The sequence below is a fragment of the Schistocerca gregaria genome, chromosome 1 (assembly GCF_023897955.1).
Source record: "Schistocerca gregaria isolate iqSchGreg1 chromosome 1, iqSchGreg1.2, whole genome shotgun sequence".
Lineage (NCBI taxonomy): Eukaryota > Metazoa > Arthropoda > Insecta > Orthoptera > Acrididae > Schistocerca > Schistocerca gregaria.
Window position 1 is genome coordinate 434,484,753 of NC_064920.1, and position 12,323 is coordinate 434,497,075.

General features: G+C 41.1%; 1 protein-coding gene across 2 annotated transcripts in view; it reads left to right on the forward strand.

Moving 5' to 3' along the window:
- LOC126351133 (sodium- and chloride-dependent GABA transporter ine) overlaps nt 1-12,323 on the forward strand; it is a 340,642-nt gene that overhangs the window by 83,409 nt on the left and 244,910 nt on the right. The gene's annotated exons all lie outside the window — the stretch shown is intronic.

The window sequence follows — 12,323 nt, forward strand, 5'->3', positions numbered from 1 at the left end:
GCTTGTAGTCTATTGGCACCTAAAGCAGCTGCCTTTTGCAAACACAGGTAACGCAATCAAGAGATAATTGAAAAAAAAATTTACTGAGATGCTGATAGTGATCCCCTGTGTTAACCCACTTTAGATATTAATTATTCCACACAACTCTTTCTTTTGCTCGCTGTATAAAATTCTTAAATCGTCGCCTAATTATACGCCACAAAATTATATTTAGCTGTAGTTCTGTAAATCATGTCTTCATCATAATAACGTTTTATTTTCATTTATATTTACTCTTTAAGCGTCTGTAAGGGACGTTTAGTAGTCGCATTACTGTTCCATTGACAAATAAAGCGAGTAAATTTGTAATCCCAAGACGTTTCAGTATGTGTACGAAACTACTGTATATGCTCCTGTCGTCCGTGCAAGAAGTGTTTTGGAAGTGGTAAATCGTTCTATAGGCAGCTTTAAACAAACATTGGACAACTGCTTGTTCACAAGAAAAGTTTAGTTTCCTTTTGAATATTTCCATGTAAATTCCCTTAATATCATAACATTTCCGTACTGACTTAATTGACTGGTATACCCAGCAGTAAACCTATTATTTCCTTTGTTTCCACTCTCAGCACAACCCCATAAATGTAAATGTCAAATAGCACGTGGCATCCTCTGGTGGTTCAGCCGCGTAAATTGACAAGGCTTCTGGGCTTCGCGCCCTTTAGGTGTCTATTGCAAAGCTGTTATCTTAAGTGTGACTTTGGTATGAGGACGTATTTGAAGTAGGCGAGTCAACATGGACTTTGTACTGCAGATCAGCGGAAGACCATTCTTTTCACGAATGATTCACGGTTTAGTTTGAAGAGTGACAACAGACGTGCTTTGATTTAGCGAGTGTTAGAACTCGTTATCTTCCATTCAATATTTGTCACAGGGTTGCCTTCGAAGGAAGCACTGTTTAGGTTGGTTGTTTTCTGGATGGGTACACACATCTCGTCACTTATGGAGTTCAAAGCACTGTCATTGTCTCAAGTACTAAACTCAAGTTCAGAAAAAGAACAGTTTGATCGAGTAACGATAGGACGTTCATATTCACTGGACATGTACATGATTAGCATTTCAGTCAGCTCGGTTCATCCACGCCATGGGCCCTGGTAACTTGTCCCATGCGTGATGGCATCGATGCGTATAAGGCCGAAACGTGTCCTGTGGTGTAGCCTTCCATGCTGCATTCACCTGGTTCCAAAGTTCATCTATAGTGGTAGGCATTGGGTCACAGCACTGCAGCCACCGTTTCGCCATATCTCACACACTTTAGATTGTCGACAACCCTGGTGATCTGGCGGCCCAGGGCAAGAAGCTGGATTACACCAAGAAGGCACGTGTTCGTGGAACAACATTTGGCCGTGCATTCTCTTGCTGAAAAATGACGTCTGGGCTGTTGTGCAGAATGGGTTTGGCTACGAATCACAGGATGTTATTCATGTAGGCCACACTGGTCACAGTTCCCTGGACACGCACCATCTGTGGTTTGTCGTTATACACTTAAACACTCACATCATAAGGCCTTGAGATGGCGCGCCGGCAGAGGTGACCGAGCGGTTCTATGCACTACAGTCTGGAGCCGCGCGACGGCTACGTCGCAGGTTCGAATCATGTGTGTGGTGTCCTTATGTTAGTTAGGTTTAAGTAGTTCCCTAAGTTCTAGGGGACTGATGACCACAGATGTTAAGTCCCGTAGTGCACAGAGCCATTTGAACCATTTTTCTGGTGTTATCGTTACACTTGATAAACGTTCGTCGTCCAGGGTAATGTATCAGATTCTGTCAAACAAAGGCGATACGTTAAAATTCAGATATTGGTCAATGAACAAATTAATGTATAACTGCAGCAAACGATCAGAGTTGGAATATTAACCTTGGTAAATGATATTTTTTTTTTTTTTTTTTTTTTGATGATGAAGATTAGATTGAATGAAATTCCAATGCGGAATGGTACAGACTGATTTGAACCTCCATTTACTCGAGTACAGTCTGTTATCACTTCAGCTAACCCACTCACAATCTGTCGCGTCCGGCCATCCTGATTTAGGTTTTCCGTGATTTCCCTAAATCGCTCCAGGCAAATACCGGGATGGTGCTTTCAAAGGTCACGGCCGACTTCCTTTCCCGTCCTTCCCTAATCCGATGAGACCGATGACCTCGCTGTCTGGTCTCCTTCCCCAAAACAATCAACCAACCACAATCTCTTGTTTGTTGAGGAGACTTCACATCTGTGACTGAGTCATTTTCTTATACATTCTCATCTTCACAGATGCCAAGTATCCATGTTTAGTGTATAACCTTTTTTTTTCTTTTTTACCAATGACATGTATCAAGATGTGTGTGTACAAATTGTTTCCTACTGTCTTCATTAAGTACTCTAGGTCATAGACATACACAATGGATCTTATTACACACTATGAAACGTGGGAGCAATTCTTGACTGATATGTACGAGAATATGAATTGTGTACAGAGTCTTAATAGACTTCTATGTCGCATTCGACAACTAACTTCAGTTCATTATATATCTCAGTGGCTATTACGAAGTTTGTTCCTTCTATGAAGAAAGAGCAGCGGTGAAATTTTTCTCATATTAATAACAAACGGAGAGAAAGTAGATGAGATTTTTCATATCGTTCATAGAAAAGTGATGATTTCTACTTATTCGTTTACTATTAATTTTGCAAAACACCTTAAATTTTTATTATTTAGTTTAATAACTGGAAAACGTTTATTTGTCCTAATCACATTTTGTTCATGAGAATCAACCTATCGCCAAATTTGACGCTGCCCTACATCTTTCTCAATCGTAGGCAAATCCTCATATGTTTCCGTAACGTATCTTATACTGTATGTCATTAGTACTACGCTGTTGGCTCTATTGCTAAAATTCTACCTGATCACAAACTAAGGTGCCTCGCCAACCTGTCTCTTCTAGTAAAGATTTTTTGGTATTAAATCATTTAGAACTCCTAGGCAAGTAAGACAATAGCGAATTTTGCCTGTATGGAGGTAAAACACCCCGCAATGAGCATGTTACTAACAGATTAGAGATAATCTGTGTGTGGCACGTTTCCAGATGTTCTTTTCTGATGAGATAAAGCAGTGACTAGAATGTCATACTTCAGGAACGTGACTGCAGCGTGAGAAATAGAGGGCGAAGTACGGGGGGGAAGCCTCGAGTGCCAATACGTTATCGTCAGTCAGCTTTAAAATCCTGGACTTTCCCTTGCGTGATATAATATCCTGCCTTGTATGTTGGGCGTTACGTGTAAACTAGATTTACACTGACAGGGTGTCTAGATGAGAGGGTACGTGTCGTATATCTGTCACACATGAGAAAGGTCTCGCGACTGACAGATTTTCTCACTTAATCGTGCAGGTTTCAAAGCCTCATGGGGAAAACTTAAGGGCAGTGGAGTGCCATATACGGCTACATTCAAAGCAGTGTATCAGTGAAGAATATTCGTGATAGCTTCAAAACTGAAATAGATTCTTTACCTTCATGCATGCGAGTAATTTTAGTGCGGTAAAGATTGAAATAATAGAAACGCACTAGTTTTGCGCTTTATTTTAAGAGCTGAAGATAGGGACAAAGAAACAACTAATCCGGGTATACGAAGGCCAACGAAATTATTAAGCGTATTGTACCATTTGCATCACAATATAAACTCCGCAAGCGTCTTTGAATTCGTTCGATGTCTGATGGCGTGCCTACTTAAAAGGATTCCAAAAACTGGAAGAGTACTCTAGAATTGATAGCACTAACGTCTTGTACGCAATTTCCTTTACAGATGCGTAGCATATTCCCAGCATTTTTTCATCAAATCATAGTCTTCCATTTACCTTCCCCATTACTGACTTTCCGTAGTCGCATCTTAGTATTGCCCTTAAACTCTTATGCGCTTTTACGACTGAAGATGTTCACAATTAATTTTGTGATCAGGTACCATTGGGTTCATTTCCCTTGTTACAGGCATCATCTTGCATTTATCCGCATTTAAAGACAGCTGCTATTTATTAGTGGAATTGCTGTTAAATTCTTTTATAAATTCCTTACGGCGGTCAAACAAGCATATTTTTCTCTACACAAAAGCATCGTCAGCGAACAATCTATTTACATATATAACAGCACTATGGGCAGGTACCTGTCTGACTAACAGAAGTCTGCTTCCTTACGATAGAGTAATACAGAGCAGGGTTAATTAGGTATATTTTCTTTAGAGTGAAGAAAACGCTGTCCATCTAGCTTTATTGCACGAGCACACAACTACAAGTTAATACATCAAACATAAACTGGTGGTTTAGGTAAGTATGATACGCAACCAGTCGCTTTATGAATTTGGTAAGATTTATTGCACCATTTAAATCATAATTGGAGTTTGTCATTACAGTTGTTACATGGAAACATTAAGCGGTTATTTCCTTGATTTTTGAGGCAAATGATAGACCTTAAAATCCTCTCCCAGATCTTCCCAATTGGGAGATCGTTTTCTCCATCTCAGCTCACTTTCAACAGGGTGTAAAGAAATAATTTCAAAACGACTTGCATACGCTTTGCACATAAGGCATGAAATGTTGAAAGAAAAAAGAGAAACTGTGCACATATAAAGAGAGAAATAAATTCTCTTAGATAACTAATCAGCTAGTTAAAATCAATTGCCGTACGGATATATATGCCAAGTGTTTACTTCATAAAAGGAGTGTGTATTTTAGGAAAATAATCTTCTTTCAGATTTTCTCCATAGTACCAGATGCACAACACACTTAAGTTTTCTGAATTGCAGCGGAATAAACTCAAAACAGTGGTTGTGGTGATTAGAAACCATCTAAGTCATCCTTCTTTGTCTTACATGGAAAGTGGTAGTACTTCAGGCTAGTCGCGCATATTTTTGCAGATCACAACCGAAATATATATATTTTTTGAAATTATCCCTCATATTTCTTTACTGAAACAGTTGTTGGTATCGTGCTACTCATTGTTTTATTTCGTCTCCAGTCGATATTTCTGACCCAAAATCCTCGACACTGTGGACTGTAACCTGAAATGGCGACGATATGTGTAAGATTTCAGCTGCCTCTGTGTTCGCATTGGTGATAACCAGTGATCGAAAATACTTCAAAGAAGATCTCGAGAAATGTAACTATATTGCAACGGCGTTAATAGATGATTTACTTAGTCCGGCAGTGTCCCATTATCAGTACTGTTATTATGAACTGCAAAAAGAAGGAAGTCAGGCTAAACTAAAATTCTCTGTGTAAGTTACTGCAGCATTCAGTATGTTTCCTTAGAATAGTTCGGTTGCTTAGTGGGAAAACAAGAAAAATTAAACACTGATGTTATCTTATGTAAAGCACCCGTTGATAAATGGAATACTCAAGTTAATTGGAAACAGAAAGTAGTATGAGTGTAAAAGATGCGACGAGAAACAAAATTCAAATAGATGAGAGAAGGGGGGGGGGGGGAGGGGGGGGCGGCGGCTTAAGGAAATCGAACAAGATGGTCGTTGCATAACACAAGGAAAAGCAGTTTCGAGGAAGTAGGAAGTAAAGGCGTAAACGAAGAAGTGCAGTGAGAGACTTCTGTCAAGTGCAGAAGACAGGCTAAACTGATAGCAGGACTTCATCGAGGTGTTTGCGATGCAGGATTGTATGGAAATAAAATACAGACAGTAGGAAATGCGAGAAGAAAAGCATGGTAGCATCTTAAGTGTAGTGGAACACAATAATTTTTAATTAAGAGATAAGATACGAAATTGAGTAGTAGTAGAATAAGTAATGAAGTCTGGGGGGAAATTCTTGCCATGAGAAGATATTAAGAATTAGTTAACTTGGCGCTAAATATATCTACAAAGGGAGGAGGGGAAACGGTAATGTTTTTGGTCTCTGCTTAGCTACTACATTGACGATGCATATTCAGTCAGTTTCTTGCCCTACTAAGAGATAAGGTTGGCATCATACTGATAAGACAAAGGATTAAAAAAGTTATTTAAAACTCAGGATTAAACCTTATACTTCGTTGTGTGTATAAAGAGGCAAAATATGTAAAAACAAAAAGGAACGAATACTGGGGTATAGCGTTCTGTTGACGACGGAACAGAAACCCGGACGGTGGGAGGATAGGGAAGGGACTCGATCGTTCCTTTTCGAGGAATCCATCCAGGCATTTGTCGTACTCGACTAACGGAAACCACGGGAAACCGAAATGTGAATAACCGAACGATGATTAAAACTGTCTTCTCAAATATAAATCCAGTGCGCTAACCACCGCTCTATCTCGTTCGATAGGCAAACTCAGCTTTTACGAAGGACATGAAATGTGTTCGCAGCTGTGAATGTAGACAACCATCAGCCGTATAGTGGAATGACCACAGTGAAACTTTATGCCGGACAGGGACTCCAACCCGCATCCCCCGCTGATCGCGAGCGGTCGACGCACCACTTGGCAGTTGAGGACGCCTCATGGCCAGACCTAAATTTCCATATGTCGTCAACCATGTGTCTGCAACTTTTACTCGTGTATACCCGTGCAGGGGAGCCATTTTATTTGAAAATCGGTTGCCCGGTATTGGCGGAAAAAAATCAGCGCCTTTGTTATTACAATGTGCATACATGCATGTTCGAAGAAACATTGCATCGTAATTCGGAATAACACAGGCACAGCAGTATCGTATGGTTACGGAAGCAGTCGCACACTGTATAATCGTATTTATTTGTAAATCGACACTGATGCTGAAATGTCAATCGCGTACCAACGTCACGGTTGGCATGAATTTTTAACGGCTCTTTTAAGTGTGAGAACTGTTACAGCAATACGCCAGTAGCGAGAGAAGTGGTCTCTGACGTGAAACGTCGCCAGTTACTGTTCTGTCGGCAAGTGCATGTTAATTGGTCATCTGTTGGGTGATAATTCATTGCTTCACAGTGTACTAAGCGGCCAGTGGCACTGCCACGTCAAGGGAGGTATTTAGCGAGACATTTTGTCACCTAGCGCGCAGGCGCCGCTCTTCGCCTTCTGTACAAACGATTCCCGCGTGGATCGGCCCGTCACCTCGCCGGAACAAGACAAGATTTCTGGTAGCCCCAAGCCTCACGTGTTTATCACGAGGGACGCAAACAGCATGAAGTTAACAGTGGTTGAATCTAAAATGAGTGACAAATCTAAAAAAATCTCTTACAGTAGCTGCGGAAACTTATTGGAGGACTACTTTGGCCATCCCCGGATCTACGATGTTTCCGAACCGGAGCAAAAAACGTGATAGTGGCACATCCTCCCCCTCCCCCCTCCAGCTTTTGAAATAAGACGTCAAAAACTTTTAAAAATCGGTTTTTCAAAGATATGTTAATTTTGTAGCTCACATCTTTCTGAAAAGTTCCACGAAATGAAAGACATGTTTACTAGGTCGTAAGTGTGCCAAGTGCAGTGCAACGCCTTTTCACACGGCATTCTTCTATTACACGTCACTGTATTTCGCTCAGTGTAATTAAAACATGTATATTTTCTAGTAGAAGCCGTCACACCTATATTCAGGACAATGAAAATTAAAATATCCTCTGTTGCCTCTCCCAGTCGGCGGGTTTGATACATACTCCCTAAAAAAGAACTCATAATTAATACTGGATGGGATTATTTGTAACTGGGAGAATAAGAACTCTTCAGAAAATTTGCATTGTTTATTGCCTATTAGCTAATAACTTTTTCTCTTTTGACATAAAATGAAACATAGGAAACGTCAAACTTGTAAAGACAAGAGACACCCGCGACAGTACATATTTCTTCAATTCTTATATTCCAGAATTTTTTTCTCTCTAATCTCGCTACGGCTTTAAACGGCGTGCTTTTCTTTCTGCAAAAGAATCTGCTACTTCATAGGAGTTCCTCAAAAGTTTTGGTACATGATAAATCAAAATGCCGTCTTCTAATACTGAAAAAACTGCTGATAAGAATAGTACCCAAGACTAGTGTGGTTTCTCGATCTGATTTCGTGGATTTTCGCAGTGTCCGCTGAGAAAACGAAATAGGCCTTTCTAATACTGCAGCAACGGTAAAAACCAGCGAGCTAAGCGAGGCTGTTTTGGCACAATTGGTCAATTTTATCTACTTTATTTTCATGAATGACACGACAGAATCTAATTGACGAAGTACCAATATCAAATGTCTATTAGGTCTACTACAAGGAAAAAGTTTTATGTTAGGAAGTAGTTTCACATTTCATTCATACGCTCTAGTTGCTCAAGCATGAGATCGAAAAGTAGCAGTATGAAATTTTTATATAAATTTGGAAGCGTCGTATTCTTCCATATAATTTGTGTGGTGTCCCCTTTTCTTCTCCTTCCTCGTTCTAATGGTCAATCTCGTCATCACTAATTCTGTAACTTTTCCTGCCATTGTCAAAAACTTATTTTCCGGTTAACTTCACAAACCCTGCCAAAATCACCAGTTCAGTTATCGTGCGTTTATTCCCCGGGTTAGGCGTTATTACGTGTTGGTACAAAACATTTCCGCGCTGTTCCGAGAACAGAACTTAAGCGTCTGCTAACCAGGAACTGTAAAACTGGCCTTTACTTGTATAACGACCTGGCAAATTCTTTTTTGTCAAAATTTCATTTTCTTGGAAACATAGATCAGTATGTAATCTTTCTTACCTGATACTTCTGTTAGCTGTATATTTTCACTCTGGTAGTCGGAATCTATGGATTCCGCTAGTAATTATAACAACGCTGATCATCTGCACACCCAATCAACCACATAAACAAGCAGCGATTCGCGTTCACCCATTCGCGTTTATTCGGATCAGCTCGAATTTCCCTGTCCCCTTACGTCTGCGGGAAAGTTAATTTCTAGATGCGATGGGGATTCCCCTGGCAGAGACATCACGTACAGTAAACAAGCTTTCAAAAATAAACTTACGATTCGTTTACAAATAACCTTAGCATGTGTCCAAAATCCAATTGGGCATCGTTTCAATATCGTATGAATAATCGATAGAGCAATGTGCGCTGGAAGCTAGGCGCTTTGTGAAACAAGGTTTTTTCTTCAAGGAAGTGAATTTGGCGCCCCCCTCTCCCCCCCCCGCCCCCTCCTGAAATTGCCGCCTGGGGCACATACCCCGGTTTGCTTCCCCATCCCCCTGAGTCTTTGGCTTACAGAAAGGTTTTTCACACCTCTCTTCTATAACTGTATCAGATATTAATTATTCAGAGTACCACAGATAACCGACGGAAAAAATTGCAGCACCTAAAAACAATGTAATGAAATTTTGGAAATACATTTGTCTAGGTATATATTTAATTGATTAACATTTCAAGGTTACACGTTAATGTAAACGCGAGATAAGCCATTGCAAATGTGAAATGTTGGTACAGTAATAACCAGTGTGACCGCCAGACTTGAATGCAAGCATGCAAATATGCATGCATTGTGTTGTACAGGTGCCGGTTGTCAGTTTCTGGGATGGCGCTCCATGCCTGTTGATCGGTCAATACGGGGACATTTAACGCTGGAGTTGTCGTCCGATGATGCCCCACATGTGCTCAATTGGACACAGATCAGGTGATGGAGCAGGCGAAGGCAATATGTCGACACTCTATAGACGTGTTAGGATACAACACCGACATCTGGGCAAGCGTTATCATGTTGGAAAACACCCCCTGGAATGCTTTTATGACTGACATTACGACAGGGCGAATCACCAGATTGAAGTACAATTTTGCAGTCAGGGTACGCGGGATAGGTACGAGAGTGATCCTGCTGTCGTACGAATCCGCACCCCAGACTGTAACTCCAGGTGTAAGTCCAGTGTTCCTAGCACGCCGACAGACTGACCTCCTCCTAACTAACACATGGTCATGACTGGCACCGAGGCAGAACCGGTTATCATCAGAAAACACAACAGGACTCCACCCTACCCTCCAATGAGGTCTCACTTGGCACCACTGAAGTAGTAAATGACGGTGGTCTGGTGTCGTTGGAATGGAACTCTACAGGGCGGCTGCTCGGAGCTGTCCTTGAAGTAACCTGTGTGTAACAGTTCGTTGTGTCACTCTGGTGCCAATTTCTCCTCAAATTGCTGCTGCAGCTGCAGTACGATGCGCCAGAGCCATACACCGAACACTGTGGTCTTCCCTCTCGTAGTGCCACGTGACTGTCCGGAACCCGTTCCTCTTGTGGCTGTACATTCTCGTGATCAGCGCTGCCAACAGTAATGTACAGTGGCTGCATTCCTGTCAAGTATTTCTGCAGTATCACAGAAGGAACATACAGCTTCGTAGCCCTGTTGCACGAACTCGTTCACTCAATGAGATGTTGACCCGTCAATGGCGTCTTTGTCGCCTTAAAGACATTCTTCACTAACATAAACTCACAGCGTCCAGTCTCAGATATAACTGACGCTCACGACCGTTGTAGTGTGTGTTTAAAGCAAACCTAATTTGCATCCTCTTAGTGACGCTACAGGCATCTTATTTCACATGTAGACACACGCCTGCAGACTTCCATTTACGTCGCACGACTCCTACTTGGTGATGCGATTTTTTCCGTCAGTGTATTTTCATTAAATGAGTGGCAAGCCATAGCAGATGTTGCACATTTTTCGTGTAATTAGGTTAAATTTACGTATGTTAACGTAATAAAACTGTAACGATAGTCTGGCGCTCTCTACCTGTCTTGTCTATGCAAAAGTGAGTACTTCTTCATAGGGCTCATCAGATTATTCTATATAGATTAACAACAGAACGGATGCAGTGTTGTTTATTACTGGAAATTTCACGTTGCTAGCTATGCATGAGCGAACATTTTCGTAAAGCGTAAGATAACGCATTGTGGGTTACATTGGGACATGGGTGAGCTAGATCCATATCGACATTTAAGAGAACAAATTAACATAGAAGCACATGTGAAACGGACGATAAGCGGATACTGGTTGTGTGTTGATCTTGCAGTGAAAAAGATTGCAGTTATTCTTTGATTCAAATAATGGTAAGCTATATTGTCTCATAGAAGAAGAAATAAGAGAGAATGTGTCGTGAGGTTAACATATTAAAACTTCATAATGATACTTTCACTCAGCAGCGGAGTGTGTGCTGATATGAAAGTTCCCAGCAGATTAAAACTGGGTGCCGGACCGAGACTCGAACTCGGGTCCTTTGCCGTTGGCGGGCAAGTTCTCTACCGACTGAGCTACCCAAGCACGACTCAGGATCCGTTCTCACAGCTTCTGTGAAGTTCAGAAAGTAGGAGATTGAGGTACTGGCAGAATTGAAGCTATAATGACGGGTCCTTAGTCATGCTTGGGTAGCTCAGTCGTTGGATCCTTTTCCTTTGGCGGCTAAATGTTCTGAGTTCGAGTCTCGGTCCGGCACACAGTTATAATCTGTCACGAAGTGTCATCCTAAAACTTGTCTGGAAGGATTATAACTTTATCTTTCTTCAGTGTAACCTCTTAATTTTTGTACCTAGTGACGATCTGTGCAGTGAATAGCAACTTGCTTGTGAACCACTCCAGACAAAAGGCAATGTACTCTGAAATTCAGACAGCTACAGTGAAGGCAGAAGGGAGTACACCCCAAGAAGACGTCTACGACTTGCTAAGAAAACGTTCCATACCAAACGTAAAAAATGAAAGCGTAGACGAATCAGTGCATATCGAGGATAAATTTTGTATTGTCATATTTGCCTGACAATGAGATTTACGCCTTAAAACGTGTTACAGAAATGAAATTTAAGCAAGATACTAACAAATTGTGACTGACTGTGACGACTGTCACACGTGTTTACGAGTTTTAATTTTAGCAAACGGCCGCAGTTGGAAAAACAGCCAATATGGCGATATTATTTCTTGAACAGCACCAGAGTGGTCGCCTATTTAACGTCTCCACTCCGATTGATCGCTCATCTTTATTATACAGTACTAAGAATAAAAGTATAAAACCGTCGTGTCTGTCAGTTTGAACAGGCTAATCAACTGCTAGACAAGTTTCCCTGTGGGTTTTCACAGGTAACTTGAGCGTAGCTTGTACAACCTATATGTTTTATTTAATCAAAGTCGGAAAACGGCAGAAAAACTAACCCAACTTAGTTTTATCTAAAATCGTCTGCTCACTTAGTATTTAGGATAATCGTCACAGCGTAGTACACCAAAGAACGTCGGTGACAAACGTATTTCCGGAAGTTTACGTCAGTGATAGAATTAAGCGCTGCAGTCTTATCTTTACGAATATAAGCTAACACTGCATTTCCAGAATGAAATTTTCACTGTGCAGCGGAGTGTGCGCTGACATGAAACTTCCTGGCAGATTAAAACTG